This window comes from Pristiophorus japonicus, chromosome 1, assembly GCF_044704955.1.
Source record: "Pristiophorus japonicus isolate sPriJap1 chromosome 1, sPriJap1.hap1, whole genome shotgun sequence".
Classification (NCBI taxonomy): domain Eukaryota; kingdom Metazoa; phylum Chordata; class Chondrichthyes; family Pristiophoridae; genus Pristiophorus; species Pristiophorus japonicus.
The window spans coordinates 342589372-342602680 of record NC_091977.1 but is presented as its reverse complement, the minus strand read 5'-3'; positions in this window follow the sequence as shown (position 1 = coordinate 342602680).

Sequence of the window (13309 nt, the reverse complement as noted above, 5' to 3'; positions counted from 1 at the left end):
TCACCTCTCATTCTTTTATTGTCTGGAGAATATAGGCCTAGTCTACTCAATCTCTCCTCATAGGACAATCCACCCATCCCAGAAATCAGTCTGGTGAACCTTCGTTGCACTGCCTCAATGGCAAGTATATCCTTCTTTAGTTAAGGAGGCCAAAACTACACAATACTCCAGGTGTGGTCTCACCAGAGCCCTATATAATTGCAGTACGACATCTTTACTCTTGTTAACGCAAATGTACCCTCCAAGAATCACTCGTCATTCAGGGTCGGTCCATACATCAAAATGGTTTATTACGCCGGCGGGGAGATGAAGCAACTGGTGGGTCCAGGTACACCTCTCCACCGAACAAAGGGTTTCATGGATTTTTATATGTTTTACAACAGTTTACTACAGTTACATCAGCCCATTTTGGCCGGACACTATCCAATCACATTGATTATAGATTACATATAGATTCAAATAGACCAATAGAAGTAATATCTAACCATTATGTGACTGCATGATTGTCTAATGTGTTACGAAGGGTTATTCATGGTCTTGTGACATCGTCTGGGTCCCCCCCCCCTTATCTTACTGTCCTTGGGTGCTGTCTTTGGGCAGTCTCCTTATCTTAGTCCTGTTACAGAGTCGTATTGTTCGAACATGAACCAGGACGTCTTGTCTGAGGCCTGTCAGCCAATTGATTAGGAACATCTGCAGAGCTCATGTGTATCCCTGCGTGAGGAAACAGCAGTTATCAGTAACTAAGAATGCAGTCTCTTTTTGCTGGCTAAAATCCCTTGGGGCTTTGCTGAACCACGAGCAGCCATCTTTATACATTTTACACACGCATTTAATACTACAGTTACATATTTTAGATTAACATTATGCTACAGGTGCCGTTGCTTTCTTGGAAAATCTCTCCCTCCAACATTCTTATACTCAAATCCTCTTGTAATAAAGACCAACATATCATTTGCTTTCTTAATTTCTTGTTGTACCTGCATGTTAGCTTTCAGTGATTTGTGTACAACGACACCCAGGTCCCTCTGAACACCTACATTTCCCAATCTCTCACCATTTAAAAAATGCTCTGTATTTCTAATTTTCCTACCAAAGTGGATAACTTCACATTTCTCCACATTAAGGGCCCAAGTTTCCACACGATAAAAAACGGGCGCCCCTCCGAGCTGGGCGCCCGTTTTTCGCGCCTAAAACGGCGCCGGAAAAGAACTCGCGATTCTGGAGCGTCCTGCAGCTCCTTGTCTGTTTGGCGCGGCGCCCAGGGGGGCGGAGCCTACACTCGCGCCGATTTTGTAAGTGGGAGGGGGCGGGTACTATTTAAATTAGTTTTTTTCCTGCCGGCAACGCTGCGCGTGCGCGTTGAAGCGTTCGCGCACGCGCAGTGTGAAGGAAACATTGGCACTCGGCCATTTTTGTAGTTCTTTGTAGCTGCTTAGTTTTTGAACATTTTTTAATAAAAGCACATTGCCATCAGCACATCAGCACTGAGAAGGCTGCAGGAAGCCTCAGAAAGTTGAGGCAGCCGTTTCCCGACAACCTTCCCCTTTTGCCGTCGGGAAATGGCTCCTCAATTTCTGAGGCTTCCTGCAGCCTTCTGTCTCCTTCCCTCCCTCCCTCCCGCCGTCTGGAACGGCTTCCTCCCTTCCCTCCCCCCCCCGCGTTCGGTCGGTCGGTCGGTCGATCCCCTCCCTCCCTCCCGCCCGCCCGCCGGCCGTCTGGAACGACTTCCTCCCCTGCGCGTTCGGTCGGTTGGTTCCCTCCCTCCTGCCGTCTGGAACGGCTTCCTCCCCCCCCCCCGGTTCGGTCGGCGGTCGGTTCCCTCCCTCCCGCCGTCTGGAACGGCTTCCTCCCCCACCCCCCCCCCCGCGTTCAGTCGGCGGTCGGTTCCCTCCCTCCCGCCGTCTGGCACGGCTTCCTCCCTTCCCCCCCCCCCCCGCGTTCGGTCGGTCGGTCGGTCGGTTCCCTCCCTCCCTCCCGCCACCCCGCATTCGGGAACGGCTGCCTCGTTTTGTGAGGCTTGCTGCAGCATTCTCCCTGGCTGAAGCACTTTCACACAGGTAGGAAGATGGTTTATTTAATCTTTTCTTTGCTTCTAAATTTTTATTCAGGTTGGATTTATTTGTATAATATTTGTATAAGTATAAATAAGGATTTATTGTAGAATTTAATGAGTTCCCTTCCCCCCCCACCTCGTTCTGGACGCCTAATTTGTAACCTGCGCCTGATTTTTTAATGTGTAGAACAGGTTTTTTCAGTTCTACAAAAATCTTCACTTGCTCCATTCTAAGTTAGTTTGGAGTACGTTTTCACTGTGGAAACTTTCAAATCAGGCGTCAGTGGCCGGACACGCCCCCTTTTGAAGAAAAAATTCTGTTCCAAAGTAGAACTGTTCTACCTGACTAGAACTGCAGAAAAAAAAATGTGGAGAATTGCGATTTCTAAGATAGTCCGTTCTCCACCAGTTGCTCCTAAAAATCAGGCGCAAATCATGTGGAAACTTGGGCCCTATATTCCATTTGCATATTCTTGCCCATTCTCTCAGCCTATCTTTATCCCCTTGAAGTCTCTTTGCATCCTCCTCACAACTTATATTCCCACCTAGCTTTGTATCATCAGCAAACTTGGATGTATTGCATTTGGTCCTCTCATCCAAATCATTGATACAGGACCAAGCACCGATCCGTGCAGCATCCCACCAGTTACAGCTTGCCAACCCGAAAATGACCCGTTATTCTGACTCTCTGTTTTCTGTCCGTTAACCAATCCTCAATCCATGCTAATATTTTACCCCCAATCCCATGATACCTAATTTTGTTCAATAACCTTTTGTATGGCACCTTATCGAACGCCTTCTTAAATTCTAAATACACCACATTCACTGGTCCCCCCTTATCTATTCTGCTAGTTACAACCTCAAAAATCTAACAGATTTGTCAAACACGATTTTCCTTTCATAAATCCATGTTGACTCTGCCCAATCCTACTATTCTTTTCTAAGGGCCCTGTTACCAGGTCCTTAATAATAGATTCTAGCATTTTCCCCACTACCGTTGTCAGGTTAACTGGTTTGTAGTTCTCCTTTTCTTTCTCCCTCCTTTCTTAAATAGCGGGGTTACATTAGCTACCTTCCAATCTTTGGAAACCGTTCTACAATCTATGGAATTTTGGAAGATGACAACCGATGCATCCACTGTCTCTATAGCCACCGCTTTCAAAACCCTAGGATATGAGCCATCAGGTCCAAGGGATTTATTGGTTTTCAGTACCATTAATTTTTCCAGTACTTTTTTTGTTACAAATACTAATTTTTTTCAGTTCCTCATTTCCGCTAGACCCTTGGTACTCCACTATTACCAGGAGGTTATTCATGACTTCTTCCGTGAAGACAGAAACAAAGTATTTGTTTAATTTCTTTGCCATTTCCTTATTCCCCATTATAATTTCTCCTGTCTCAGCTTTTGCTAATCTTTTCCTTTTTACATACTTATTGAAGCTTTTACAGTCTGATTTTATGTCTCTCGCTAGTTTACTCGTAAATTCTATTTTCCTTTTCTTCATCAATTTCTTGGTCCTCCTTTGCTGAATTCTAAAATCCTCCCAATCCTCGGGCTTATTGCTCTTTTTGGCAACATTATAAGCCTCTTTCTTTGATTGGATACTATCTTTAAGTTCTCTTGTTAACCACGATTGGACCACTTTTCCTGTGGGGTTTTTGTGCCTTAAAGGAATGTATGTTTGTTGTAAATTATGTATTAGTTGGCTTCGGCATAAAAAAACAATCTGGTCGACCGCCTCAAAGACTCCCGCCGCAGGGTTAACAAATGCCTCATGACTCTTCGACTCACCCTATCCCGGAATCAATGCGTCACAGTCATCAGTGCATATGCCCCAACAATCGATGCAACAGATGAGACCAAAGAGGGTTTTTACACCAACCTTGAAAAATCCCTGTCCTGCGTCCTCGCGGACGACAAACTGATCCTCCACAGAGACTTCAACGCCAGGGTCGGCAAGGACACAGCCCTCTGGGGAGGCGTGATTGGCAGAGAGGGGGTAGGGAAAGCCAACTCCAGCAGTTCCCAACTCCTGACAAAATGTCTAGAACATGAACTTGTCATCACCAATACTTTGTTCCCCCATGGGACAAATACAAGGCCTCATGGCAACACCCTCGCTCCAAACACTGGCACCTGCTTGACTATGTCATCGTCCGAGCCAGGGATCGTAAGAATGTGCGCATCACCCGCGCCATGACAGGAGCTGACGACTGCTGAATGGACCACCACCTAATCCGATGCATCATTGACATCAACATAGCCCCAAAGCAGAGGGGCCAGCAGAAACAGTGCCGTAAAAAAGTCAATACCGGGGCACTTAAAGACCCAGCTAAGAGAGCCCGATGCAGTCAGCGCCTCACAGCTAACTTGGCGTGCCTTGATGACCCCGAGACGCAGAATGCCCACAGCACTTGGTCAGCCCTCCAGGCCTCCATAACCAGTGCCTGCAAAGAGACACTCAGTCACTCAACCAGCAAACACCAGGACTGGTTTGATGAGAATGATCAGGAGATCCAAGAGCTAATAGATCGCAAGCGCAGGGCATTTCTGAGCCTTAAACAACAACCCAATTCAGGAGCAGCAAAGCAGCATTACAGACGACTCAAGGCTGAGGTCCAACAAAAAAGCCGGGACCTAAAGAACAGGTGGTGGATGGAGAAAGAGTTATGTATGTAAAGCTGCAAATACCATGTCTAACCACCAGAGGGCTTATCCCCTGGAGTCCCAAGGGATCCCACAATCCTTTGGGATCACCTGTATATAAGGAGGCCTCACAGACTGGAGAGGCACTCTGAGATCTGTAATAAAGGATTACGGTCACACCTTACTTTGAGCTTGCAGAATCTAGTCTGACTCTTTATTCAAGATATAACAACTGGTGACGAGATACAAATGACGAACCCCACCACAACGATGCAGAGAACCGTGGGCATCCTGGAGAAAGTTTTGGAGGGAGATGATTGGGAAACCTTTGTGGAGCGACTCAACCAATACTTCGTGGCCAACGAGCTGGAAGGAGAAGCGAATGCTGCCAAACGAAGGGCGATCCTCCTCACCGTTTGCGGGGCACCAACGTATGGCCTCATGAAAAATCTGCTCACTCGAGCAAAACCCACAGACAAGTCGTATGATGAGTTGTGCACACTGGTCTGGGAGCATCTAAACCCGAAGGAAAGCGTTCTGATGGCGAGGTATCGGTTCTACACATATAAGAGGTCTGAAGGCCAGGAAGTGACAAGCTACGTCGCCGAGCTAAGGCGCCTTGCAGGACATTGCGAATTTGAAGGACACTTGGAGCACATGCTCAGGGACTTCTTTGTACTTGGCATTGGCCATGAAGTAATACTTCGCAAACTTTTGACTGTAGAGACCCCAACCTTGAGTAAAGCCACAGCGATAGCCCAGGCATTTATCGGCACCAATAACAATACCAAACAAATTTCTCAGCACACGAGTGCTGCTGCAAGTACTGTGAACAAAATAACATTGTTTTGGAATCGAAATGTACAGGGCAGGACTTACACGCCTGCAGCTGCACGTCCGCAGATGACTGAGTCCACCATCAATGGTGGTGAATACAAGGCCATTAACACCTTGTTGGCACAGCGGAGGTGATCATCGTTTCCATTCATGCCGCTTCAAAGGATACGTTTGCAATAGACACCTCAAGTTGCTGGAGAAATACCACCAATGATGCCTCCGCAAGATCCTACAAATCCCCTGGGAGGACAGATGCACCAACATTAGCGTCCTCGACCAGACCAACAACCCCAGCATTAAAGCACTGACCACACTTGATCAGCTCCGCTGGGCAGGCCACATTGTTCACATGCCAGACACAAGACTCCCAAAGCAAGTGCTCTACTCGGAACTCCTTCATGGCAAGCGAGCCAAAGGTGGACAGAGGAAACGTTACAGGGACACCCTCAAAGCCTGCATGACAAAGTGCAATATCCCCACTGACACCTGGGAGTCCCTGGCCAAAGACCGTCCTAAGTGGAGAAAGTGCATAGAAACATAGAAACATAGAAAATAGGTGCAGGAGTAGGCCATTCGGCCCTTCGAACCTGCACCGCCATTCAATGAGTTCATGGCTGAACATGCAACCTCACTACCCCATTCCTGTTTTCTCGCCATACCCCTTGAGTAAGGACTACATCTAACTCCTTTTTGAATATATTTAATGAATTGGCCTCAACAACTTTCTGTGGTAGAGAATTCCACAGGTTCACCACTCTCTGGGTGAAGAGGTTTCTCCTCATCTCGGTCCTAAATGGCTTATCCCTTATCCTTAGACTGTGACCCCTGGTTCTGGACTTCCCCAACATTGGGAACATTCTTCCTACATCTAACCTGTCTAAACCAGCATCCGGGAGGGCACTGAGCACCTTGAGTCTCATTGCCGAGAACATGCAGAAATCAAGCGCAGGCAGCGGAAAGAGCATGCGGCAAACCTGTCCCGCCCACCCTCTCCCTCATCGACTATCTGTCCTACCTGTGACAGGCACTGTGGTTTTCATATTTGTTGTGTATGCAATAACTGTCAGACTGAGTACTGTTTAACTCCAAGAATTATGACCTTTGCTCTGCTTTATTAAGGCCCAAAGTGACTAATACACAAAATGGCTGGCCTTTTATACTTGGGCTGCACACAACCCCCTCTGAGATATTAACAATCTTTTGCAAATTGAGTCGGTCCGATGTTTTACGCTCCCGGGTTGACTGTCTCAGTTCAACTCCAGCCTTGGGTAAGTGTTCAAAGTCTGTTGTGACTGGTGGCTGGGTGGCTGACCTGGTGGGAGTGGCAATGGCCATGTCAGGGATTGAAAGTCCATTTTCATTGAACATGTCAGTGATTGAAAGTCCCAATTCACTGATGACCATTGAGTCCTCTGATGACTGGGGTAGGTTGGTTGGTCGTCGATTGTCTCTTCCTTCGACTGTTCCGGTTCGTCTGTGTGCCGCAGCTTTGTCTGATCCATATGTTTCCTGCATGTTTGCCCATTTTTGAGCTTGGCAATAAATACTCTGTTGCCTTCCTTGGCTATGACAGTACCAGTGATCCACTTGGGACCCTGACCATAATTCAGAACATATACAGGATCATTTACAGAAATGTCACATGACACAGCTGCTCGATCGTGATACCCTTGCTGACTTTGTCTTCTATATTCAACAAGATTATTCAAGTCAGGGCGTACAAGAGATAGCTTGGTCTTAAGACCTCTCTTCATCATTAGTTCAGCAGGCGAGACCCCAGTAAACGTGTGTGGTCTTGTCCTGTAACTAAGCAGTATGCATGACAGGCGGGTCTGCAGAGTTCCTTGTGTTACTCGCTTCACACTCTGCTTTATGATTTAGACAGCACGTTCTGCTTGCCCAGCAGATGCAGGTTTGAACGGTGCTGACCTTACATGTTTGATACCATTGAGTTTCATGAACTCTTGAAACTCCTGACTAGTGAAGCACGATCCGTTGTCGCTAATAACGATGTCAGGCAGACCATGGGTCGCTAACATGATACTAAGATTCTCAATGGTAGCTGTGGATGTGCTGGATGACATGATTAAACACTCTATCCACTCGAATATGCATCCACCACAACTAAAAACATCTTCCCCAGGAAGGGACCTGTAAAGTCTATGTGGATCCTGGACCATGGTTTGGACGGCCACGACCACAGACTCAGCGGCGATTCCGCTGGTGCTTTGATGAGCTGCAAGCAAGTGGTGCACTGATGCACACATGATTCCAGCTCAGAGTCAATTCCCGGTCACCATACATGAGACCTAGCGATGGCTTTCATCATTACAATGCCGGGATGTGTACTATGTAGCTCACGTACAAATTTCTCTCTCCCTTTCTTGGGCATAACAACACGATTGCCTCACAGTATACAATCCGACTGAATAGACAGTTTGTCTTTGCGACAAATGTAAGGTTTGGTCTTCTCGCACATTAGCTTGGGTATGGTAGACCAATCATCTTTGAGGATGCAACTCTTCACCACCGATAAAATTGGGTCCTGGCTGGTCCAGGTCTGGTCTTGTTGAGCTGTAACAGGGGTTCCTTCACTCTCAAAAGCATCCATAACTAACAATAGGTCCGTCGGTTGTAGCATTTCCACCTCCAGTGTGGGCAACGGCAGACGGCTCAAAGCATCGGCACAATTCTCGGTGCCAGGTCTATGGCGAATGACCCCATACACACAGGCTAGTGCTTCTTTTTCTACCATGTTGTAGGCTCTTTCTGCTTTAGACAAACTTTTTGAAACATACGCGACTGGTTGAAGTTTACCTGACTCATTAGCTTGTTGGAGTACGCAACCAATTCCATATGACGAAGCATCACAGGCCAATACTAAACGTTTACATGGGTCATAATGTACCAGCAGCTTGTTAGAGCAAAGCAGATTAGTGGCTTTCTCAAAATCTCTGTCTTGAGACGCACCCCACATCCTGTTGTCGCCTTTTCTTAGCATCATGTGCAGTGGTTCTAATAAGGTGCTCAATTTAGGTAGGAAGTTACCGAAGTAGTTGAGGAATGAATGCAGCTCTGTCACATTCTGCGGTTTGGGTGCATTCTTGATAGCCTTGGTTTTCGCATCCGTGGGCTTGATGCCGTTGGCACTAGAATTCCTGGGGAGGAAAATTGCTGCTATGAAGACGCACTTCGAGCGTTTCAGTCTGAGTCCCACTTTGTCCAGATGATGCAGAACCTCTTCCAGGTTGTTCAGATGTTCATCGGAGTCACGACCTGTAATCAGGATGTCATCTTTGAACACGACGGTTCTGGGAACGGACTTCAGTAGACTCTTCATCTTCCTCTGAAATATTGCTACAGCCAAGCGAATTCCAAAAAGGCACCTGTATCTTTCTCCGACGACAACGCCTTGATGTCGTTCCAATCGCATCTGATTTTTTCAAGCTAGTTCCTGCCGAACAGCGTTGGGCCATTGCCTAGGACAATCCATCGCGGTAACTCGTGAACCACACCGTCATACGATACTATAATTGTGGCACTGCCAATCACCATTATGAGTCCTTTGGTGCATGTGTGCAACTTGGCATTGGCTGGACTCAGCCTGGGCCTCACAGCCTTAGTATCCCACAGCTTGACGAATGCCCTCTGGCTCATTATTGATTGACTCGGCCCCGTGTCTAGTTCCATCGATACCGGCACTCCATTAAATTTCACGTTGATCATTATCGGTTTCCTCTTAGTTAGGAACGAGTACATTCCATACACTTCCTCCTCTGGTATCTTGGATTGCGTATTCGGATCCGCGCTAGTCTGACCATCATCCTCCACATGGTGTGTCGTGGCATGCTTGCTTATCTGTGGACCCTTGCGCTGGAGATGCCCCACTCTCAGACAGCCTTTGCAACTATATTGCTTAAATCGGCACTGCTGGTGCCAGTGATTTCCCCCACAACACCAACACGGAGAAATCGGATGCATTCTCACTGGCGGACTTTGGGCAGCCACAGGTTTCGATTACGCAGTCCGGTAGGCCCTTGCCATGTACCGCTCTGCCGAACCAATCATATTTACAGTACTTGCCAAGTTTTGATTTTTCACTGGTATCTGCTTTAGACTTCTGTCCGTCGTCATGCATGACTGAGTGATCGTGATGGCCCTGTTCAAGTCCAACGTCTCCACCGCCAATAGTTTATGCAGAATCACCTCATGGTTGATGCCGATTACAAAGAAATCCTGCAGCATGTCTGCCAACACAGCCCCAAACTTACACGGTCCCGCTAGACGTCTCAGGTCGGCAACGAATTCCGGCGGATTCTGAGCGAATGTGCATGTAAAATCTTTATCTCGAGATGATGATGCCTTCGTCTGGCTTAAGGTGGTCCTGTACCAGTGAGCACAATTCTTCATACGTCTTCTCTGTTGGACTCACAGGCAGATGTAGATTCTTTATCAGACCATAAATTTTTGGACTGCAAACCGTGAGGAACACCGCCCGGCGCCGATCTGCATCGCCAACCTCCTTCATTTTGTTCACCGCGGAGAACTGGTTCAAATGGCTCACAAAGTCTGCCCAATCTTCTCCTTCCACAAATCGTTCCAACAATCCAATTGTGCTCATTTTTGCATGCAAAGGTTCTTGTTGCCTCGTCGCCACATGTTGTGTATGCAATAACTGTTAGACTGAGTATTGTTTAACTCCAAGAGGTATGACCTTGGCTCTGCTTTATTAAGGCCCAAAGTGACTAATATACAAAATGGCTGGCCTTTTATACTTGGGCTGCACACATCTGCGTGCAGCCCAATGGCCTCCAACAGTGACATCATCTAGTGGCTAGTGATCCCAAAAGTACATACATGACATTTTGCCTGCAAACTCTAGCCCAATAATTCAGTCAAATTGAGACTCAAGCTCCTAATACAGGAAAAGGTCTCCGGAGAAAGAACCTGCCTATATGATTCTGTAGGTGAGGAACTAAAAGGAATTCATTTAAAAATTATATTATTTTTGCTCAAAAGATCGTATTTGACATGTATAAACATGGAGGAAGTAATTGGTATTCAAAGTTATGTTTCGAAAAACATGATTTACACAGGGAGCTGTTAACTGGTCAGATAAAAACAGATTTCTATACTATAATTTCAGACTTTCTAAACAGTCTGTTGATTCAATGCTATAGCTGGTAGTGACGGGCTGGTCTCAATGAAAACATCTCTGTGGTTCAATAGTTGTTTGAATGACACAAAGCTGATCTTTGAGCCCAAGAGCTGGAATGGCTGATTTTGCGATCAGGAGCTCCCTGTGAGTGAAGGTTGAGGAATCATGGGCACATGGCCTGTCATTTTCTGTTATGGCTAAAATTTTATTTGAGAAAAAAGGTCGACTACATTTCTATTAGTCGGGGTGCATCATGTGAGTTCAGTCCAGTTCTTATTGTATCTGACAACCAAAGATTTCCTGTTCTATCCTTCTATGACATATGGGCCCTGGCAGTAACTGAACTTTCTTATTTTAATTCAATAATAATTTCCCTTACATATGCTGCATTGCCATTTCATTTCCAGATTATTTGAGAGGGAAAAATTAGTTTTAATTTAAGTGAACACATAATTAACAATGTTAATTATATTTCATTTATATAGAAGTAATTGTTCATTTTTTTAAATTAAGATGTGTGGGCAAACACACCAATTATATGTTTTGTCCTGAGTTCCTTAATATAATACAATTTTTAATCTTTATAATACTAATCTTTTTTTAAATTTTCATTGCATGGGCTGAACTTGATCATAATAGTCTAACCATTAGCTTTGTGGCTCAAGGGACTGGATGAGAACTGATCAGGGAAGGAGTTAAAGTAAATTGTTTCTATATCATTTACTTCTGTCACTGTGATATTTCAAGATGTGCCTGCTCATTAAGCCAGGTCTGACTATGAATAAAATATTCATTGTTTGACTCTGTAGCTGAGGAATGCTGCATGAGTTCCTCATTAAGAAGACCTTTAGAACACCTTAACGAACAAAAATTGGCAATTGTGCTTAATTTTCACTATTGTTCATTAACCCATTTCTGGAGGAATAGGAATTGTCAGACATGGATCAATAATTAATTAGTACTTTTGACAATGCTTCACTTTTTACTCATTTCTAGTTTTTCCACTAAAATTACCAAACAAAGGAAAATATAAGCTTTTATTACGACGTTTTTGAGTGCGTATGAGTGGGCTAGGACTGGATTAACATTAATCAAGGTGTTAGACATGGCTCAGTTGGTAGCACTCTCACCTCTGAATCTGTAGGTTGTGGGCTTAAGTCCCACTCCAGAGGCTTGAGCACATAATCTAGTCTGACACTCCATTGCATTACTGAGGGAGTGCTGCACTGTCACAGGTGCTGTATTTTGGATGAGACGTTAAACTGAGGCCTCGTCTGCCCTCTCATGTGGACGTAAAAGATCCCATGGCACTATTTCGATGAAGAGGAGTTCTCCCCAATATCCTGGCCAACATTTATCCTTCAACCAACATCACAAAATGAGATTATCTGCTCATTATCACATTGCTGTTTGTGGGAGCTTGCTGTGCGCAAAACTGGCTGTCACAATTTCCTACATTACAACAGTGACTACACTGCAAAAGTACTTCATTGGCTGTAAAGTGCTTTGGGAAGCCCTGGGGTTGTGAAAGATGCTATATAAATGCCAGTCCTTTCTTTCTGTCATTATAATCGTTACACTAATATTGCACATTTTGTAGACTGAGATTTGGTTCATTACTTTCAGAGGAGTTTTTAGCTTCAGTTTAAACATTAATGTGTTTTTCCCATGTTCAGACATTCAGGGGGCAAAATTCCTCAGCGCCCCGTTTGGAGGCGGTGACTGTGTCGGGGCGGGTCTTCCTGCGCCTGGTGGTTACCGCACTCCATTTCCTGTTGGGGCCAGTTCAGGGGCGCTACTTGGACGCGTTCATCACGCTATGCGGATGCTCTGCGTAGCGCTGACGCGTTTCAACACCTCACCCTTTCTGTTAAAGGGGAGGTACGCTGCGCATTCTGCCGGGCTTCTGATGGCCTCCACTGGGCCACGAGGGCGGTGTGGTGCTGAGGCCGCAGCCCGGCACCCAAACGGAGTGCACGAAGACTGCTCGCACCATGCCAAAGAAACATAGAAGGGGCCGACAGGTGAGTTGGCTGGAAAAACAAATGGTGGAGCGCGGCGCTCCCCACCTCCCCTTTAACTTATGCTCTGCGAATGGACGTCGGCCCAGTTCGCGACCTGTGAGGCTGGCACTGACACCGCTCGCAGCAGCCTCGCGGGGCACTGCCCAATTTCCACCACGGGGCAGAAAGGGGTCACCATGTGGCACTAAGGCGGCCCTGGACGCTACTGGTGGGGTGAGGCGCTAAGGTGTCAGCACCTCCGCTGCCTCCAGCGCAATTTCGTGGGAGCTGGTAGCGCCACCCCCCACCCCCAACCCAGGCAAAAACATTTTTGCATTGCGTTAGTGCCCTCCCCCCCCACCCCCCACCCCCGACCCCCCCGGACGCGTCAATAGGAGGCGCAGAACAGCGCAATTTCGACCCCACAGTCAGTCCGTTGAGGGTCAAGAAGTATTTAGGGCTGATTTTCCTGTTGCCCCTCTGCCTGGACACCACACAAGTGGACTGATCAGTTTGCAATGGTCAGGTTCCACCTGTATTTCCAGGTTCAGCTCATGTTTCTGCCCACAATGATTCCTTGGCATAGACAAAGTTATTAATGTTTAAAC